Source organism: Tupaia chinensis, unplaced genomic scaffold, assembly GCF_000334495.1.
Source record: "Tupaia chinensis unplaced genomic scaffold, TupChi_1.0 Scaffold140218_1, whole genome shotgun sequence".
In the NCBI taxonomy this organism is placed as follows: domain Eukaryota; kingdom Metazoa; phylum Chordata; class Mammalia; order Scandentia; family Tupaiidae; genus Tupaia; species Tupaia belangeri.
Window position 1 is genome coordinate 470,228 of NW_006200097.1, and position 13,014 is coordinate 483,241.

General features: G+C 45.0%; 1 pseudogene; it reads right to left on the minus strand.

Annotated features, from left to right (window-relative positions):
- Positions 1-7,682: 7,682 nt before the first annotated feature.
- Positions 7,683-13,014, minus strand: part of LOC106736440 (40S ribosomal protein S23-like) — a 6,648-nt pseudogene continuing 1,316 nt past the window's right edge.

Genomic DNA, 13,014 nt, shown 5'->3' on the forward strand with positions numbered 1-13,014 from the left:
TTTCAAGTAGGGTCTCACTGTGTTACCTAGACCTGTCTCAAGCTTGTGACCCTTCTGTCTCAGCCTCTGGATGGCCCAGCGTTCATGGTGGACTGGGCATCAAGCCCATGCCTCCCACGTGGCCTCAGCCTACAGAGCAGACCAAGCCCTCTTTATCTTTTAGAAAGATTTAAAAAAAAAAAACATATTTTCATCTACCTTAGTGAAATCAAGCCCCTATTTCCAATGAACCTGCCAGGAAAAAATAAATCATATGATGGGTGGGGCTCGGGCTGTTGTCCCATAGGGGGCTGATGCCATTCACTGGACCTGGTGGCTTGCTTTCTCATGTTCCCTTTCTCTCTCTCTCTGACCAAATTAAAAAATAAAAATAACAAATGGAATTAAATAAATACATAGATAGATCTTTTAAAAAAATACATAGATAGATCTTTAAAAAAATAACCAAAACCTGGGACCAGCAGTTGGCATGGTGGTTAAGACGCTGTACACTCCCACATGGCCGACCAGGGTTCGAGTCCTGAATCTGGTGGCTTGCTTTCTCGCTTCCTCTCTCTCTCACTCTCAACATCTGTCTCTCTCTGGTCAAATTAAAAAATAATAAATGAATGAATAAATAAAATAATTTTAAAAAATAACCAAAACTTGATTGGCACTTTAAAAAGTGTTTCCAGTGTTGTTATTTTATTCTTATAACTACTCTGAAAGATAGGCATTTTTGTTTCCATTTTACTAGTTAGAATATGGAGTCTCAGAAATAAAGAAGACTCATTCCAACAATAGATGAATGGATAAAGAAAAAAGTAGTAATGTGTACACACACACGTAAACACATATGCGCAGCGCAATGCCACACAGCCTTTAAAAAGGACAGTCGTCATTTGGCCCAGCAGAGATGGATCTGGAGGACGTCGTGCTAAGTGAAGTAAGCCGGGTACAGAAAGATCACATGACGTAATTTATGCCTGGAACCTAAAGCAATCAAACTCAGAAAAGCAGAGAAAAGAATGGTGAATACCAGTGACTGGTGAGGGAGGAGAGTTGGTTAAAGGATATGAAGCTTCAGTTAGACAGGATAAAGAAGTCTTTAGAGATCTATCACACAGCATAGTGACTACAATTAATAACATTTTATATTTCAAAATTGGTAAAAATAAATTTTGCATGTTCTCACTGCAAAAGATTTAAGTAGTTGAGATTATTATATATATATATGAATTAGCTTGACTTAATTATTTTGCATTATATAGATATCTTTTTTCTAAGAGAGATTTTTGCTATAGGGTGTGTGCACTTGCTAGAAGGACAGACAGAAAATGAGAAATCACCCCTCACCCTCCCAGGGGATGACCACGCCATGATCTCCTCTCCATTCTCCTCTTGGGATTTTGGTCATGCAAGCACACATACCTAGCATGAGATTCAAGCCAACAGGTCTGGGACTTAAGTCACAGTTACCCATATGGGAGTCCAGCAATGCAACCATTAAGCCATCTGCTGGTTCCAATACATACGTATCTTCTAATTTCACTTTTCCCCCCGTATTTATTTATAAAGTTGTATATAATAAAATATTCAGATATATTTAAAACAATAACTTACAGGTACAAGCTACTGATAAACTACAATTTCACAAAAGATTGTGAACTTTTTTTTTTTTTGCTATAGGGCGCGTGTGCTTGCCAAACAGACAGAGACAGAGAGACAGAAAGTGAGAAATCACCCCCCCCACAGGGGGGATGGCCATGCTGCAATCCCTTCTCCTCCATTCTCTTCTCGGGATCTTGGGCACGCACGCACACGCACCCGGCGTGAGTTTCAAGCCACCAGGTCCAGGACACGAACCGCAGTCGACTACGTGGGAGTCCAGCGACACAGCCATTACGCTAACTGCTGGTCCCATAGTGTTTTGCGTAGTGTTCTGTAGTGTCTAGTCAGGGGAAATTTGATAATGGGCCAACAGTGGTGGTTAAAGTGGCTGGATCCCACATGGTCAACTGAGTAGTGTGAGTCCTGGACCCAGTGGATTGAAAAACACATCAGGGGGCTGACAGGTGGCAGGCAGTTAAGAGCTCTGGATTCCAGCATGGCTGATTGTGGTTTGAGTCCGGACCTGGCGGCTTGCTTTCTCACTTTCTCTCTCCCTCCCTCCTTCTCTCCTGCTCCTACTCTCCCTCTCTCCCTCCTCTCTCTCTCCCTCCCAACCCCGCTCCTCTGGTCAAATAAAAAAATAAAAAAGTTAAAATAAAAACAATTCTTTTTTTAAAAAGAAAAAAAAAAGAGAAAGGGACCAGCAGTTGGCTTAATGGCTATGTCGCTGGACTCCCATGTAGTCGACTGTGGTTCGAGTCCCAGACCCAATGGCTTAAACTCACGCCGGGTGTGTGTGCGTGTGTGCCCATGATCTCAAGAGGAGAATGGAGAAGGGATTGCAGCATGGCCATCCCCCCTGGGGATGATTTCTCGCTTTCTGTCTCTCTGTCTCTGTCTTCCTGGCGAGCACACGCGCCCTATAGCAAAAACTGCTCAAAAAAAAAAAAAAAGAGAGAGAGAGAGAAACATATCAGGAGCATATGCATGCACACCCAAAATCCTGAAAGGAGGGAGAGATGGAGGAGAAGGGATTGGCTTGTGATCATGCCCCATGGGGGCCCGGGAAGGTGCTTTCTCATTCCCCCTCTTTTTTTCTTATTAGAGCAGAAGAAATTTGAAGGCATGTATTTGTGGTCATGTTGCATGTCATAACGTTTAGTGCACTGAATATTTGCTGAATGAATGCATTTTTTCTCTTATTTTACAATCTGATTGTTCTCCTCTAGAAGCAAAATATCTAATACCTTGAATATCCACCAGGTGGTGCTCCAAGACCACCTGGTATAGGTCATGCTTGCTGAAAAATTCAGCTGAAACACTTGATTTAAAAGAAGAGAAACCTTTGGTTTGGACTACGTTCCCTTCCCAGTTGAGCCATAGTATGAGGTCTTGTGGTTTCCCTCAGGCATTTATGCTTCCCTCATGTGAACGTCAAAAATTCATAGAAAATGTGTATTACAGAGAAACTGCATGGACTTCAAAATAAAACATTTGCCGGAGGGTGCTTGCATTTGCTAGAGGGAGACAGAGAAGCAGAGGGACAGAGAGGGGGGAGAGAGGGAAAAAACTCCCCAGTCACAATCCCTTTTCCTCTGTTTCCCCAGCCCGTTGGGATTTGGGTACATAGGCACATGTACCCAGGGTGTTTCTGAAGCTGCCGGGACCAAGATTCAAACCACATGGTTGGCCCTGTGCAATTTTGCTTCCTTCTCCATTGGGCCATGAGGCCGGACCAGATTTCATAATTTTTTGCACCAAAATTAACTCATACTTGAATTCCATTTTCTCAATTAAAAAAAATTTTTTGACAGGGGCTTCAGGAACTCGCCAGAGAGACAGAGAGGGAGAGGGAGAAAGCACCCTCTAATGGTGTGTGGTCACGCTGTAATGACTTCTCTATTTCTCTATCGTGTAAGGACTTTGAGCACTCACACGTGTTTATCAAGCTGCTGAGCCCAGGAGTTGAACTGTGCGGTAGACCAGTTCCCTTAACCATAGACGCTGAGGGTGGTCCAGTAAAGATTCTTTTTCTTTTTCTTTTTTTTTTTTGAGAGGTTTTTCGCTATAGGGCGCATGTGCTCGCCAGACAGACAGAGAGACATAGAGACAGAAAGCGAGAAATCACCCCCCAGGGGGGATGGTCACGCCGCAATCCCTTCTCCTCCATTCTCCTCTCAGGATCTTGGGCACGCACGCACACACGCCCGGTGTGAGTTTTAAGCCACCGGGTCTGGGACGCGAACCACGGTCGACTACATGGGAGTCTAGCGACATAGCCATTACGCTAACTGCTGGTTCCCGTAAATGATTATTCTTTAAATTGCTAAGTTTTGGAGTAAGTTGTTCTATAGTCATAAATAACTAATGTAAATAACATAAATACAGACTTAGGTTGCCAGAAATGGGGGTTTCCATAACAAAAACCTACAATGCAGGAGTGACTTTGGAAACAGGCAGTGAAGTTTTTCTATTTTTTTTTTTTAGAATTATTTATTTAATTAAATTATTATTTTAAATTTTCTATGGGGCACAAACGCTCACCAGAGAGAGACAGAGAGAGACAGAGAGAGACAAAGAGAGAAAGTGAGAAAGCAAGCTGCCAGGCCCAGGACTAGAACTGCTGTCAGCTATGTGGAAGACCAGCATCTTAACCACCACACCACCTGCTGGCCCATAGGCATTGAGTTTTGAATAATTTTCAATAACATTTTCAGTTCTGAAAATTTAAGATGTATGGTTCATAGAATTTAGGACTTTGAGGAGGTGTCTGGTCAGCGCTTAAAGAAAATTATACAAAATCTTATAAGAAACTATCTTACATGAGAACAGGAGATGGTGTGGAGGTTAATCCCACATGGTGTACTGTGAATTTGAACCCCAGATCTGGCAGCTTGAAAATCATGCTGGGTGCACATGTGTGCATACTCAAAGTGCCGAGAGGAGAATGGAGCTATTGCAGCATGGCCATCCACCCTGAGGGGTAATTTCTCACTTTTCCTGTCTCTGTCTATCTCTCCAGAGAATACATGCACCCTATGGCAAAAATGTAAAAAAAAAAAAAGTGAGAAAGCCATTCACCAGGTCCAGTATTCAAACTGTGGTCAGCCATGTGGGGGTCCAGTGCCAATAACCACCTTGCCACCTGCTGCCCCCAAGACGGGTGATTTCTAAAGAAATAGAGGTTCATTGTCTTAGAATTCTGGTGGTTAGAGGCTGGACAGAAGCAGAGAGGATGGAGGGTGCCTGCAGAGAGAGCAAGCTGCAGACAGCTCTCTCATGCAATAGCAACTTGCTCTCTTAAGAACCAGCTTCTTCTTGGGACCAGCAGTTAGCGTAGTGTCTATGTCGCTGGACTCCCATGTTGTAGACTGCGGTTCGTGTCCCGGACCCGGTGGTTTAAAACTCAGACCAGGTGCATGTGCGTGCGTGCCCAAGATCCCGAGAGGAGAATGGAGGAGAAGGAATTGTGTCGTGACCATTCCCCCTGGGGGGTGATTTCTCGCTTTCTGTCTCTCTGTCTCTCTGTCTCTCTCTGTCTGGCGAACGCATGCGCCCTATAGCAAAAAAAACCTCTCCAAAAAACAAACAAAAAATAGCTTCTTCTCATGAGAGCTGCAAGTCATTCAGTTCTGTCACAAGACAGACCTGATGGTGGTGCCACATTCACCATTCTCCTATGATGCCACTCCATAAGAATTTCTCATTTTGAAGCTCTCCATCACACACTTGGGCGCCATCCCTGAAGGTCTGTGGTTCCGCACACTCAGGCTCTGTCTCCACTCTGGGCCCTGCACCTGCTGCTACCTCTAATGGAAATGCTTGCTCCTGCTCTCCTCCCCAAGTCCCAGAGACTAGACTAGATCCTCTGCTATGTGCCCTCTGTGTGGTGATGGGAACGAGGCAAGAGGCAAACGGGTCACTTTGAGAAGACAGAGCTCCAGTCACAGGGGCTGCTGTGCAGAACATGGTCGAGGGACCCAGGGCAGCTGAGTCAGAGCCTGGGATGGGCCTGCATGTTCTGTCAGTCACTGGTCTGGTCACATCTACCCTAAGGGACAATGCCCAAACCATGAGACTATTCTGCTCTTATGCTTCCCATAACTAGGCTACTTTTTTATTTTTTTAAGAGCTTACACTCAAAGGGAACAATTCCATTGTCCCTTAGACGTGGCCTTACAAAAGCATCTTCGATTCTCTCCCAGAGCCCCATCCTTCAGAGAGAAGAGAGAGAGACTAGGGTGAACTTCACCCTGACCCGGGGGACGAGGAACTGCTCGCTCTGCCACTGGCTCATGTGTGGCCCCAATAATTCACTCCTACTCCCCAGGTGGTCCTTTATTCACCTGTAAAATGGGCATAATGGTTTCGGCCTCCCTCAGAGGTGTGTTGGGAGGTGTAATTAATGGTGGCCGAAGTGCTGTGAGAGGCAGATGAAAGACCCTGTGTACGTACACATCATTATCACAGCTGATGGTATTTCTCTTTGAGCACACGGGGAAATGGCCTTTTGACAGGTCTTTTAACAGCGTCTCACCCCGATCAGACACAACACATTACAGCCTGCGGGTTGGCCACACAAAAAACCTTTAAAGTCTCAAAAATCTACGGCTGTCTTTGAGGTGATTTTCATCTCTCTCTTATCCACCTCTTTTGACATTTCCTCTGAATGAGCTGACTTGAAGAATGCCAGTTTTTAATATTATGAATAATCTGTTTAATCTGAAACGTTTCACCAGGTGTGGAGGGAGGGGAGAACATTGCTCATTATCTGTAATTAATATGCACTGATTATCCCTACCCCCGACCTTGCTTTTCCTTGATCACAGAGAAAACCCAGACATCCACTCGCCAGCGAGGCCCTGGCCTCCCAGAGCGAAACCAGAGTGACTCCATGCTGTGGGCAGGGCTCAGGCTCTGCTGGGCCAGGGGCTCCTGAGAGTCGGGGCCTCTGCCCCAGAGAAGGGACCGTCCAGGCCCATCTCCCACAGTGCGTGTTTACTCCAGCCGTGATCCATGAGTGATGACGCAGCCTGGCGTCCTCGTAGGGCCTGTCCCAGGCAGGCGTCAGCGGGCAGCCCAGCCTAGATGCTCCTTTCTACCTGCTTCTCCTGCTTTCTCCTTTGCCTCCTCTTTCTAAGTTTATTTATTTCCTGAGCAAATGCGTGAGAAAAAGCACTCTCAATCTTCTTCCTTTTTTAAAAAAATGAATTATCTAATTAATTTTTTAATGATTATTTTAAAATCTGACCAGAGAGAGAGAGAGAGGGAAAGTGAGAAAGCAAGCCTCCAGATCCAGGACTCAAACTACAGTTGGCCACGTGGGAGTCCAGCACCCTCACCAAGCCACCTGCCGACCCCATTTTTTAAGTTTATTTTTTTATTTCATGAGCAAGAGAGAGAAAGAGTCAGCACTCCTAACAGGGTCTTGACACCCTAACCTTCCCCCAGCAATGGTCAGGGAGATCACAGGCACACACGTGCCCAGCACGCTCAGGGAGGTCTCCAGATGCCAACACAGAACCTTCCATGGGGTCAGCCTCGCAGAGCCCTGTGCTTCACTGCTGCACCACCATCTCCCCCAACTTGCTTGTTGTTAGTTGGGCAGCTTGGGCACATCGCACAGCCACTCTGTGCTCCTGAAGGACAACACATGTACTGATAAAGTGGTAGTGGTGGGGCTAACAGGTGGCGTGGTGGTGAAGGTGCTGGACTCCCACATGGCTGACCACAGTTCGAGTCCTGGACTTGGGAGCTTGGCTTCTTACTTTCTCTCTCTCTCTCTATGTGTGTGTCTTTGGTAAGTGAACGTGCTCTGTAGCAAAATATATATACACATATGTGTGTATATATATAATAATGATAGATAAATAAACCCAAAACAGTAATTTTTTAAAAAAAAGTGGTGAGGGAAATTACTGGAGGGAGGCATCTGAAACACTGTAGAGTCTGACCTTGTAAGAGGTAATCACATTTTCCCTTCTCTCCTCTTAGTGGTGCTGAAGAAAGCTGGATCTACCTTTTTTTAAATTTTGGCATATGAAAATTTATTCCTACTGTGTTTTCACCATCACGATTTTGACCAAATTTTATTACCTTGGTCTTTCCTTCTTGACTTTGTACAGAGCCAAAAGAGAGACATTGGCTACTTTGAAAACCTTAAGTCGGACTCTGGGGATGTCACCAACAGCATGGCCTTTTTGACCAAATCCAGCAACCAAAATGTCACCGTTTTCCTCAGTAGAATTAAAGCCACCATCATGGGGTTCAAAAACTATCAAAAAAAATTTTTTTAAAAAAGAATCATTTTATTTAACTTTATCTATTGTATTTATTTTATTTTATTTATTTAAATTTGATCAGAGAGGGACAGAGTGCTAGAGAGAAGGAAGAGGTGAGTGAGACAGCAAGTCGCCAGGTCCGAGACTCAAACCACTCTCTGCCATGTGGGAGTCCAGCCCCCTGAACCACCATGCCACCTGCCAGCCCAAAAGCTGTCATCTTCTGGCCACTCTCGATTACCTGGACTCTGACACATTTTCTGATGGCAGAATTTGTTTGTTTAGCTTCAGCCCCTCCTTTTTCCAGCACAATTCCCTTCGCATGGGAAGTACCCCCTAAAGGGCTGGCCTTCAGGGGCTGCACCCCATTGGGCTTTCTTGTGTTGTTTATCCTGCCATTTCTGGTCTTGTCAGTGACTACAGAGCATCCTGGCAGTATGAAGATTGTGATGTTTGACCGTCCTGCTGGTAGTAGAGGCCTGAGTGGAAGTTGGATCTACTTTTATAAAGCAGTGGGTGTATGCCTGGGAGGCCTGAATGTAAGGCTGGCTTTCAGGAGGGTGAATCCTCTTACTGCCTCAGCCGAGCAAGGACATGACTCCATACTGTGAAGCGGGCAGGTCCTGCTTCCCCCCACCCTCTAACCTGGTGAGGAAGAACATTCCAGTTCTCCAGTGGAGGACCTGGGACAGCTCCTGTAGCTCTAGGACCTTGTGATTCCAGAATCTTCCAACCAATTGCTGCAGTGTTCATGATCCCAGTAGAAATGGAAGGCATAGAGGAGCTTGAGGGATAAGAATCAGAAATAAGAATCTGTTTTGAAATTGCTTAAAAAATTTTTTTTGGTATTTAATATATTTTAAAAATTATTTAACAAACTTATAAGTGGAGTTTATGCTCACGGCATGGTAGTTAAGGTGGCTGGAACCCGCATGGCCAACTGTGTGGTTTGAGTCTCAGACCCACTGGCTTGAGAAACATGCCAGGCACGTGTGTGTGCATGCCCCAAATCTCAAAATGAGGGAAAATGAAGACGGGGTCACAGTGGACCATTCCCTATGGGGGAGGGGTGCTTTCTCACTTTCTCTCTCTTTCTCTCCTGTTGATTCTGCTTTTGTTGGAGAACCTTAACTAATACGGAGCTCATTGGGATATGACATGTTAGAAATGCACTTATGATGTCTTTCATTGTCAAAAATTTGAAAGCACATATTGGGGCCAGCAGATGGTCTGGTGGTTAGGCGCTAGACTCTCACATGGCTGACTATGGTTCAAGTACTGGACCTGGCAGCTTGAAACTCATGGCGGGTACATGTGTGTGCCTGCCTAAAATCCTGAGAGGAGAATGGAGAAGGGACTGCGGCATGGCTATCCCCTCTGGAGGGTGATTTCTCACTTTCTGTCTCTCTGTGTCTCCAGCAAGTGCATGCACCATACAGCAAAAATCTCTCTAAAAAGAAAAAGAAAAAAAATTGCACGCACATTTATCAACACTAACATTTGAAATGTTCCCTCCCTGGACTGGAGGTGGGGGGTGGAGGTGGGGGTGTCATTTATTGTGATAGTAATTGGACTGATCTCACTCAGTATGAGTCAGCTGGTGCTGTAGGGGCCACATCTCTGGTGACAAAGGGGCAGCCACCAGCTCGGTGTTCTTCTAACAAAAGATGCACCTTTTTATATTCTACTCTGGGATACCTCCTCAGCACTTTCAACTTCAAAGGGTGCTATGAGAAGTGAGTGGGTATTAGTCCCACTTTATGTCTGGTAAGACTGACGGTAGTAAGGTCGTGACACAGTTGAAGGTGTAAAGCGACCAAACCTGGGATTCTTTGACTCCTAGCTTGTTAAATAACTTGTTATTAACAGTGGTAGTTACCAGGTACCGACAGCAATGTGCCAAGTGCCATATAAAGTGGTCTGCTTGGGGCCAGCAGGTGATATAGGGGTTAAGGCCCTGAACTCCCACATATCTGGCTACAGTTTGAGTCCTGGACCTGGCGTTTGAAAATTTCTCCAGGCACAAGTGTGTGCATGCCCAGAATCCCAGGAGAATGAAGGACAAGGGATTGTGGTGTGACCGACCCCTTTGGGGAGGGTGTGATTTCTCACTTTCCCTCTCACCGTTTCTCTCTATCTCCAGCGAGTGCATGCACCCTGTTGCAAAAACCTTAAATAAGTAAAGTAGTCTATGTACTATCTTACTTAGTTCTTCCAATAAGCCCATGCAGCTGATGAGATTATCACCCATACTTCACAGAGGAGCAAGTAAGACTCAAGGAGATTCACACATTTGTTCATAGTAGCATAGCTGGGAAGTGAGAGTGCTGGGATTTGAACTCAGGTGTCGTTTACTCTGAATCCCACTACCCTTAGTGCCTTATATGAATTTTGAGGATCCTCTGGAGAGCAGGACCTGGGCTGGCTTGTTTACTACCACAACACCAGAGCTTAAGCATAAAGCCTATTCCCCAGTAGGTGCTCAGGAAATATTTGTTAAATAAAAAAAATGAAAAGTAAACTGCTTCGAGAGCTTTCTGGAAAAATGCATTGAAAAAAGGCCGAGTCCTCTAGCTCTGTAAGAAGATGCAGATATCATTCTGGTGCACTGAGAATGAGGGGAACACCAAACATACCCATGAAAATTTCAGGTCGGAAATGTGTGCTACGTTGACTGTCCCTAGAAACTTTTACATAGCTTGTTTCATTCTTCTGGGCCACCTCCAAGATCTAACCCAAATTACCTCTTCTTAAACTGAAGGACAGGGGTTAGCAGGTGGCTTGGTGGTTAAAGGTGTTGGACTCCCACAAGGCCAACTGTGGTTTGAGTCCTAGACCGGGTGGGTTGCTTTCTCATTTTCCCTCTCCATCTTGCTCTGGCCCTCTCTGGTCAAATTAAAATAAATAAGTAAAGATAAATAGAATAGTAATTCTTTAAAACAAAACTGAAGGACAAGGAGGCCCTTACTGGGACATGTACAGGAAGAAATTGGCTATCTTTTATTTGTCTACTGTGGTCTTGGGGTAGAAGGTTTTGATGGGCTTTGACATGATTCCTTTTGGACTAGATGTGATTTATTGGGGTTGGGGGTGCTCAGTGTTAATGCTTCTCATAAACAGTGTGTTGGCCGAATGAGTTACCATATTTCACTCCTCAGGAAAGCTGGAGAAATACTATTGAGATTCAAGATGTAATGCCAACAGGATGGGATGATGTCCAGTATGATAGCACAGCAAGGACTTGAACTCTTTTTTTTTTTTTAAGAGGTTTTTGCTATAGGGCGCGTGTCCCCCCCAGACAGAGAGAGACATAGAGACAGAAAGCGAGAAATCACCCCCCAGGGGGGATGGTCATGCCACAATCCCTTCTCCTCCATTCTCCTCATGGGATCTTGGGCATGCACACACATGCGCCCGGTGTGAGTTTTAAGTCACCAGGTCCGGGATGCGAACCACGGTCGACTACGTGGGAGTCCAGCGACATAGCCATTACGCTAACTGCTGGTTCCCAAGACTTGAACTCTTGATAGTGTTCGTCCCTGTTTCTGTTCATCACAGCAGAAGAAACTGCCCTCATCCCTTCCAGCCTGCTACTGGGAGCCCAGAGGCTTTTCTCGCATTGCCTTGTTCCTTCCTACATCCTAGGTAGTAAAGAGGAGGGCTCCCTGTTCTTGGCTCCACCATGTTATCTTACTAGGCATGGCTGACTTGAGTAAGATTATTTTAAAATTTAATAATGATATATTTTAAATTAATAATTTTTTATGGTGGTAAAATATACGTAACATAAAATTCACCATTTTTAACCATTTCAGTTTACAAGTCAGTGACATGAAATACATTCACATTGTTGTACACCCGTCACCATCATCCATCTGTAACATTTTGGTCATCCCAGACTGAAATTCTATCCCTCTTAAATAATAACTTCCAATTGTCTTTTTTCCCCCCTAAGTCTTCGGCAACCACCATTCTACTTTCTGTGCCTACAAAATTTTTCTTCTTCCTTTTTTTTAAGAGAGATTTTTACTATAGGGTGCATGTGCTTGCCAGAGAGACAGAGGAGATGGCCATGCTACAATCTGTTCTCCATTTTCCTCTTAGGATCTTGGGCACCCAACCACATGCACCCACCATGAGTTTTAGTCCGGGACTTGAATTGTAGTCAACTACGTGGGAGTCCAGTGATGCTGGTCCTACATTTTTTTTTTTTTTAATTTGCTAGAGGGTGCAATGCACTTACCAGAGAGAGAGAGAGAAAAAAAGAAAAAGAGTAAAAAAGCATCCATCTCCACGAGAGTTGGTCATGCCACAATCCTTTCTCCTCCATTTCTTCTTTTGGAATTTTGGGCACACATGCACACGGGCCTGGAATGTTTTTTCAAGCCATCAAGCCCAGGGCTTGAACTGTGTAGTTGGCCATGTGAGATCCAGTTGCCTCAAGCACCATATCATTGGCAGCCCTGTCTTTTAGTTTTGAAAGAAGATTAGAATGCCCCACATGGATGGTTATGAAGATCATCCATACTCCAGGGAAACAGGATGTCTTTTTGGGGGCAGGATGCTTTTTTCTCCTGTTATCTGGAAGGAGGTCTTAGAAGAGAGAAAGAGAAAAGACATTAACCTCCCTGAGTCAGGCCTTGGGAATACGCAGCCGCTGCAGAGGAACTACTGTCATTTCCATCTGACAGAGAAGCCTGGAGACCTGGAATGCTGGTGTAATTTGCCCAAGATCGTTCAGAGCTGAAATTTGAACTAAGGTCTGACTCCCAGCCCAGAGCATTTTATTTTGTTTTTAGTTTTTCTATAGGGTATGCGTGCTCACTGGAGAGAGACAGAGAGAAAGTGAGAAGTCAGCCCCGCGCCTGCGCACATGGGATGGCCATTCTCCATCCTCCATTCTCTCGGGATTTGCTCCATAGATGGAGCCACACCTGTGACTTTCCAGCTCCAGAAGTAACCTCTTAGTCAGGTAAGGAGATGACTTGTGTAAGGGCTGGGAATACAGTAAGTGCTGAGGAGAAGCTATTAAATATAAATATGTGGAGTGTGGTGGGATTGACACTTCTTTAGCCTTGCGGGGAAAGACCAAATGCCCTGAGGACAGGAGCCGGAGACCTGCTCCTCCTCTCTTCTGCTGAAC